Here is a 9,637-nt window from a genome sequence, read left to right on the forward strand (position 1 = left end):
TGTTCAACTTTAACTGTTTAGTGTAACTTAAACTATTGACTATTTCTTTGATAATCATCTACAAATAAAATGTTCGTTAAACAAATTGAAGTTTACTACCAAAACAATCTTGCAGATTAATCCAGGTCGTCGCAACTTACCATCGAAAGAGGTTATTGAACAAACAGCAAAAAAATTTCTGGAATTTATGAGAGGTTCACATGGATAGGGTAGTTCTGTTCTGAATAAACTGAAAATATTTCAAAGATTTACTCAATGTGTTTGCTTAATATTTCATTAAATCCAAAATTAAAATTAGCATGACAGTTTATGAAAGACAAAAATGTAACAGCATAACTTTCACATCTTGAAGTCAGACAAATGATATCAGCTCGACATGATTCCATCTCAGTTAAATGAAGGAATACACGATGTATGAATATTTCTAATGTATACTATTATTCCTGTTGATATTTTGGTTACATAAATATGTTTACTTTAGTATTTATTTATAAAAAAAAAACATGTGTACGTTCTGAACTGTGATACAACAGCAATCATTAATTGGTAACGATCAAAATATAATGTACGTTTCTAAAAGCAATGATGTAGTTTACAACAAACTTATTGCGTACACTACTATGATGCTGATAAGAATAAAATAGCAAAACAAGTTAATCCCTAGTCATATCTTGAAGGCTGAGTTTAATTAAACAACCACATCATGAGACAACGTAAACAGTCACCATTATATTATGTAATTCATTAATCAAAGCATTGAATCTTCACTTATTACACATTCGCTTGCATTAGTGGAAATAAAAAATAAATAAAAATAAACCGGGAGTGATAACCACTAAACTTTCTCGAATATTCTAATATAACACTACGGGGGATGGCAACTTGCTGATAAGATGTCTTATTATATGACCGCGTTGGTTGATGATAAGTTGTCTTATTATATGGCCGCGTTGGTTGCTGATAAGTTGTCTTATTATATGGCCACGTTGGTTGCTCAATCTATTGAGCTTAACTTTATGTCACAGTTATTACTATCTATTCAGCTTAACTTTATGTCACAGGTAATACAATCTATTCAGCTTAACGTGATGTCGCAGGTAATACAATCTATTCAGCTTAACTTTATGTCGCAGGTAATACAATCTATTCAGCTTAACTTTATGTCGCAGGTAATACAATCTATTCAGCTTAACTTTATGTCGCAGGTAATACAATCTATTCAGCTTAACTTTATGTCGCAGGTAATACAATCTATTCAGCTAACGATTTGTATCTAGTGTTATATACGTTGAAAACAAAACAAAACAAAATAATGAAGTACACTTTAGTTACCAATATTGATTGATATATGACTGTACTATTGAGACAAAAGACACGTAGCCCAACGTGTAAGACTGTAGTTGCTCAAGCCAATGTTTTACCAATAAACCCTAGTTATATTTGCTCGTTATAATTTGGCAACATTTTTCAACATTTTATTTACAAGACTTTACTAATTAAAACAAATCAATCAATTATAACGGCTAGGGTGGTTTTAGAGATTTCAAAAGAAAAATGTGTGCAAACAATCACATTTGTTACACAATCTTCTTGGTGTTTTCTTCCAGGTCACGTCATATTGTAACACTGTTGCATAAATATAATGTTACACAATTATAACTCTACATCGTACTGCAATTGATTTTAACACACATTTATAATTTTGTTTTAAAATCGTTTTAAAATTTCATTTTTTTTCTTTAAAGTTTACGCTGTAATTTCCATCCACTGATGTGTGTTTGGTGTAGACGTATTTAGTAGAGCCATGGTGTCTATGTAATTCAGGATAGATTCGTTGTATGGTCTTCATGCTTACAGTCGGGGCATGCAGAAAACCATCACATACAAAGCCTATTTCTCCCAATCCCCAACATTTGTTCACTCTGTATATCAGATTACTAAGCCCACCAATGAGGTCACAATATGTAGGCGAACATGCTTTGACATATTTTAGTTGTATTTTTTTTTAATAATAAATTATTATAACATATATATATATATATTTTTTTTTAATATCACGGTAAAGCAGATATAGATGAATAATTTGCTTCATCGGAAGTTTCAAATGTCTCCAAATCTATTACATAGTATAGCTATTGGTTTCAATTTAAATTAAAATCACATTATAATAGTTACTGATTAGCAGTATACATTTTTGACGATACATAAGTATGTAGAAAATATGTTTCTAAAATTGTTTTCAAAATGTTAAGGCCCATTTGTAAATGTTACGTTTTATTATATATGTTTGAGGTTTATTTACTGCATTGTGGATTATTTCCCTTTAACGTGTTAAGCATGAAAACAAAAAGAGAGCACTAAGATATATGCAAACAACTATGGGTATGCAAACATTTTTGATATTAGAAAGAGAATATTTATCCTCATTTTAATTTGAGTGGGTAAGTTTACTGCCTTTCGTTTTTTTTTTTTTAAGTTTACCTTTCAACCCGACGGTCTATGGGGCAAGTGAAGTAGAGTTCACTTTTTTCTGTGACCTCGGCATATTAAGAGATAGTGTGGTCAGCACTTTGCCCAGCCGCCTTTACTTTCCCTAACGTGAGTAAGGTATCCTTCAGAGTTGTTTGGAGTCAGGGACGGTCTACTGACTTGAGCCCGGATTCGAACTCGGGACATACGGGTTAGCTGTCCAGCTCTCTACCGCTCGACCACTTTATTTAAAGCAATATAATTTTTTTTTATTTGCTTTGACATATAATATCAGCCATGGGGGATATGTGATTGATTAAAAAAACAAAACAACGGGTAACACGTAGATGTATGGCCATAGACCAACACATCTGGTTAACGTTGGTTTGTCGCTTGTACCATTCACTGTTTCTGTAAGTTTATATGTGTCTTCTTTATTGTAGCCTTTATGTAATTTTAACCGACAAGTTATCAATATGGTCTACCGCAGGCCTTGTTTCGTGCTTGATTCGGTCAGTATGTATGTCAAAATGTAATATTTCTTTGGCCAGAATATTATGTAATATATCACGTAATCGACCATACTGTTGGTAAACAAAACAAAATAAATGTACTTTATTATTTTGGTGCATAAAAACAATGTTATTATAACAGTATTTATAATATTTCGATGTCCTATTTATGTGTACTTTGGTGAATATGTTAGACATTAGTGCGTATGTAATATATCGTTTATCAATGCTTTTCTTACTTACATTCTTAACGTTAATAATCGGTTTTGTTTTAGTTTTGTAATATGTTATAGTGTGCGTTTGATAATTTTTTGATCAGGGAGCCATTGTGTCTTTATATTTCAACGTATTAGTGATTTATTTTTCTTTGTAAAAAGTACCTAACCTGGGTGAATAGATATTCTTGTTTTGTTTTGGTATACGGCGTAATTTGCATCAACTGACGTGTATTTGGTGTAGACAGATTTAGTAGAGCCGTGTTTCAATGTAACTCAGGATATGTCGCGGTATAGTCTTCATGTTTAAAGCAATGCCGAGTAGAAAACCAGAAAACAATCACCCAATTTCATCCATTCCCCAACATTGCTTGACTGTGTTATCAGATTATTCCATCAGCGCTACACCCAACATTTATATCCATTAGATCAGATTATTCCATCAGCGCTACACCCAACATCTCTATCCATTAGATCAGATTATTCCATCAGCGCTACACCCAGCATCTCTATCCATTAAATTTCGGTTGACACAGATAACCCTACGATAATAGTTTGCAAGGTGTGTGTTAAAACTGCTCTGTCTTTACTCGGACGTTATTCTGTACCTTTGTCTACCCTTATTGTCGGCCGTGTGTTAGTAGCACAAAGCATAGATCTCGAGGATTGTTCTGTTGTAGAAAGGTCCAGTCTAAAAGTTATATAGTAAAAGTGTGTAGGGTAGTAGATCACAGTAGAGCTAGGAGTTATAGTACTTTGATGTGTAACTATTGCGACAAAAATCGTTTATAACATTTAACATAGAACCATGTCATATGTTGTAATGTCAAAGCAGAGAATCTGTAAGGCATCAGAAAGACGTCGATACCCTACTATAAATACAACATAAATAAGTTAATTTAACGACCACCACACTAGAAATGACATAGAGGCACCAAGTCAAATTGTTTATATATATATATATATATATATATATATATATATATATATATATATATATATATATATATATATATATGTTTATGTATTAACCTCCACACTAGATAGGACATAGATACTGCAAGTCGAAATGTTTATATTAATGTTTATGTATTAACCACCACACTAGATAGGACATAGAGGCATCAAGTAAAAATGTATATGTATATGTTTATGTATTAACCACCACACTAGATATGACATATAGACATCAAGTCGAAATGTGTATGTATATTTTTATGTATTAACCACCACACTTGACATGACATAGAGGCATCATGTACTCTCACCAAGAATTTAAGTATCTACACACATGGAACGGCATGTGTCCAAGAGATTATTTTTTCTTGCATGTAATTCTAGCACGCGCGTGTTTATATGATATCTTGGGTTTTTATTATACTTACATATGTGTGTGTTTGCGAAAAACATGTGTACTAAATAAAACAAGGTGTTGTTTAGCTTTTTTTTTCTCTCTTAAACACGTAAGTTGGCACGTTTGGACATGGGGAAAATTATTGAACACTAAACAATACCAAGCATTAATAACTGTTTACCAAAATGGTTGATGCATAAGGTATGCCATTTTTTTAATTTATTTCATAGAGCTATGCTTCTTGCTTGTAATATCTTCAATAATTATTCGGAAGTTGACACAATAGATGCGCATTTTACGTTGTGTAGATGTTTAGAATGATCTTAATATAATATGTATTGGGTAGGGAGTTTGTACTCATCATGTTTGAGTTCACATTATATTCTAGACAGAGATTTTAATGGCTGAAATAACGCTGGTCGGTAAGCTACGTTTTATTTTTTTGTAAATACGTTTATTTTCAATTAGGAATAAGTAAATCAGCATATACGCACGCGTGTGTGTGTGTGTGTGTGTGTGTGTGTGTGTGTGTGTGTGTGTGTGTGTGTGTGTAAGTCTGTAACATAATTCAAACATTTACTAAAATATCTGTTACAAGAACAAAATTGTCAACCATTCAAATAAAGGTAATTAGAATTTAGGAAATACACAACTGACATTTTACCATGATAATCTTGACTGTTTTTACAGTTTTGCTTGACATTCGTTAAATGTAAACAGCGAGAGAAATTAATAGGATATATTAACAATATGTAAAAAAGAGAATAGAAAGCGATAAAACGGAAATGATGAGTAGATTCAAACTGAATTTCTAAATATTAGGAGGAGGGTGGGGATTTGCTTTGTTTTTTACTTTCTCGTATATACGAAGTATAGGGAAAGTCTTGTAATCGTGCAAACAAATGTCTATCAAGATTTAGTCAATGCTCACACATTAGTGGATAAAAACAATACAAACCTGGAGCAGACTTAAAAAAAAGAATTGTTTGTCTGGAACTGTAGACTGTTGCTTAAATTGTTGTCTCTGTTTGATTATTTTAAATTTATTTATGTATTGATGCATTTAGGAACTTGTTGACAATTTTAACTCATATTGTTCCATTATGTTAGGACTTATGTGTAAGTCTCGTTAAGTTTAATGATAAAGTGTAGAGTTTAGAGTGTAACTAGTAAGTGAATTAAACCGACCTAAATATGTGAGCATTAAAATTGAGTAAATGATGAAATTAAGGTCTTCCATCTGTCTATTACACACTACTCAAGGCCTAAACCTCACCCATCATATGTTTCGAGCTCAAGTAAGCTGATTTTAAGGTAAGTAAACTTTACAAAACCAGTTAATTGCATAGTATGATCGTTCATTTTTTTTAAAGACGATTTGTCGAACGTGTATTAAAGTAACAGCACAAATCAGAAGGATATAACCCAAATGCATATCCAGCTTACTAATACAAATATATATATATATATATATATATATATATATATATATATATATATATATATATATATGTATATATATATATTGAGTAGCTATTTCGTAAGTATTTAATGCGTTTTGAAACTTGTAATCAGATCACTCGGTATTTAAGTTAATGTAAAACGATATATATGTACACTAGCGATTTTGTCATGCAGTTATCATTTTTTTAAATTAAAGAACTAATTACCTTTGTTTTATTAAATCAGGGTAAAAAATTGGTATTTTTGTTCAAAACGTTAAAACTCTTAATTATCGATAAATTGTCTACATATATAAAAATATTTATTTGCCTATAAGTGTAATAAAAACTGCATCTTATTTTCATTATTACTATTGTACACATTGTATACATATATATATATATATATATATATATATATATATATATATATATATATATATATATATATATATATATATATATAAATATATATATATATATATATACAATGTGTATATAAGTGTTATTACATATCAAACAATTTAATTTTAAATGCAAATATTAGCTTTATGAAATATCATGTACGAAGAAATTGACACTAAAGTAAATTATCATGGGTCGTATTATCTTTTCGCTGTATTTAAAATACTTCAAATTGTAAAAAAAAGGTTTTACAAACAGAATAACTTTTTACATGATTTTTACCTGCATGTTGTTTTAATAATAGGCATAACTAACAACCATGATGAAATATATATTTATATAACTTTATAGGCACATTTCATGTAATTCTAAGTAGAGAAACTATAATAAGCCAGCCCAAATAATTACCAATGAAAAACAAACCCTCGTGATGCGCATATACATGTATACTGTTTTAGATTAAAATTCATCATATATACGGCTGTATGTGTAAATGAACTGCATCTGCTTAGGACTGAAAAAAATTACGACGTGTATGGATTTTTCTATACACGAAACCACGTAGAAGAAACTAAGGTGTTCAAAACATATGCATATCAAATTTGTAAACTGCGAGATTATTACTAAAAACGTAAATAAAAATGCTGACAATTTAACCGAGATATATGTAACACTGCAGAACAATATATTCGACTGAGTTAGCTACTGCATCATACACATCATTGGTGACACTTTCAAAAACTTACATTTGAAGCAAGGAGAAGTAATGTGTAGGTTAATACTTAACACGACACCAATCTCATGCCCCACAAGAAAATATTGTCAAAATTTACTATTATATTTTAATCAGTATTGCATTTTTCTTTTGATACTCACAACACTACTTACATTACTTCATATTTTGTTTTTATATCAGAAATGCAAGACATAAAGTAAATTAAATTACACTTATCGGAACCCAACATATTTGGTCATTGGATCTAGAGCCCACTTTTTTTTTTTCAATGTAGAATTATCCCCTTTTATATGATGTAAACTTATTGTTCAAAAATAAATTTATTTTACTTCTTGCTAGATGTAGTTACTTCCAACTCAACCTTTAAAAATGACAAAGGGAGACAACCTGAATATTTGATTTCAATTTAGGTAAAAATTATTAGCCAAAAAATAACATTAGATAATCAATGTATATTATAAAATTATAAGTGAATTATAAATATTATACATACCTTTGTTTTAAAAGTGTACGTGTCTTGGATATTCGATTTATCAATTGATAAAAATTGAATAAGAAAACTGAAAGTGTAATTAAATAATGTATAACAAGACACTTGAACACTTATGTCAATAAGCAGTCACCCTTCGACACATGTTGTACTACATTTGTTTGTATTTCGTTAAAAAAAACAGTTTTTTTGTCATTAATAATCACATGCATGAGAATATTCCCCCATTTGATTAAGCTGGATCATTTGAACAGTTTTTTTTTAGCTTACTAATATAGATGTTGGATACATGTATGGGGATCTGTTTGACTAGAGAATGGAATGGCAGAGAGGGATAGTCTCATCCGGATGGTTCAGTTTTTACCTCCATCTATGAAGAGATGATTTTGGATCCCATTGGTTGAGTTAAAATCTTGAATAGATACTTGGATAACGGCTGTTCAGATGAGTTATGTGAAGAAATAGCTTCAACCTGTAGCTTTGACAATATGAAGCAACACAAAGAAAAAACAGTACAGCCTGAATTACTAGCTATGTCTCAAGACAAAAAGATACCATTTTATAGAATAGGTGGTGTAGGAGATTGGAAAAACTGGTTCACTGATAATATGAATGAAGATTATGATAAGGAGTACAAGAAAAGAATGTCAGAATATAAAACTGTTTACAAATATACTTTAGACCAAATGTAGAGTGAATAATAGATTAGATCACAAAGTAATGACACAATAATTCATATTAAATAACATTTTTAATTCCATTTAACTAGATGCATATAAAATTCAACACGTCAAAATTATTTTATCATGACCTGTTACAAAATTAACATTGTTCTTCTGATTACTCTATTTTAACCAGTGTACTTTACTTTCAATATATAACACTCATACCCAACCTGCTTTTGCCCTCTGCTCTATTTTACAGTTAGTTCCCTTATTCTTAGAGATTATTTTGCCATAAAAATAAAGGCAACCTTCAAAGTTTTAAAAAAAACTGTGAGTGTATCTGTAACTACTTAGATTGTGGTTATAAATATTTTAGCCTTTATTTAAAGCAGTCATATTCATTACATAAATATTTTAGCCTTTCTAATTCTAATCTAAATCTTCAAATTTTAGTAGAATTTCAGCATTAAAAGTTACACCAGTATCAACTGGTCTCATCAAACATCACAAAGCCTACAAATTGTTACCTCTGCTTGATGGGAAAATAACTGGGCATGATGGAACAGAATTGAAAAATCAAATAAAATAACAGAAATAGTTATTAATTGATCACATTATCAGGATTTTAAAAATACACCAAAAAAAAAAATAGTAAAATTATTGTTGTGTCAAATTCAATTGCAAAGAGTAACCTATATATTATCTGAATAAAAAATAACTACTTATAGCTAAACTTTAAATCCTGAATGTATTGCTGCTACTCCAACGGTCAAATTTTCATACTGAATCATCCTAAAACCTGCTGTCCTTATCATCACGCAAAAAAAAAATGCATACACTACCTCATATGTCGTGTTCGTAAAAAATATCATTTATGCAAATTATTTTCTATGGTAGTTTTCAACGAAGCCTAAATGACCATCATGTTTACTAATAATCATTGAATTACTAGTACCAGGCTCACTCTTATTTAAAACATTTCAAATAACTAAGCGTAACTGCAACATGAAGTCATTTTAATTTTTTTTTCAAATATATACATATTGCTATACATACTACTGATATATATATATATATATATATATATATATATATATATATATATATATATATATATATATATATATATATATATATATATATATATATATATATATATATATATATATATATATATATATATATTTATAATGTGGAAACAATAAAAGATACTATATGCTTCAACACAAATGATGATACTTAACACTACCACAGTGACAGCCACGTCCTGCCACAGCCACGTCCACATCCACACTACCACTAACTGCTTCACACACTGGCACACGCTCTGACACCCGTCACCTGACACA

At 30.0% G+C, this 9,637-nt stretch overlaps 1 pseudogene; it reads left to right on the plus strand.

Annotated features, from left to right (window-relative positions):
- The first annotated feature begins 893 nt into the window (after positions 1 to 893).
- LOC131933392 (uncharacterized) lies at positions 894 to 8,379 on the plus strand (annotated as a pseudogene).
- The last annotated feature ends 1,258 nt before the right edge of the window (positions 8,380 to 9,637 follow it).

Source organism: Physella acuta, unplaced genomic scaffold, assembly GCF_028476545.2.
Source record: "Physella acuta isolate Inbredline_101_S28 unplaced genomic scaffold, ASM2847654v3 ptg002488l, whole genome shotgun sequence".
Taxonomy (NCBI): domain Eukaryota; kingdom Metazoa; phylum Mollusca; class Gastropoda; family Physidae; genus Physella; species Physella acuta.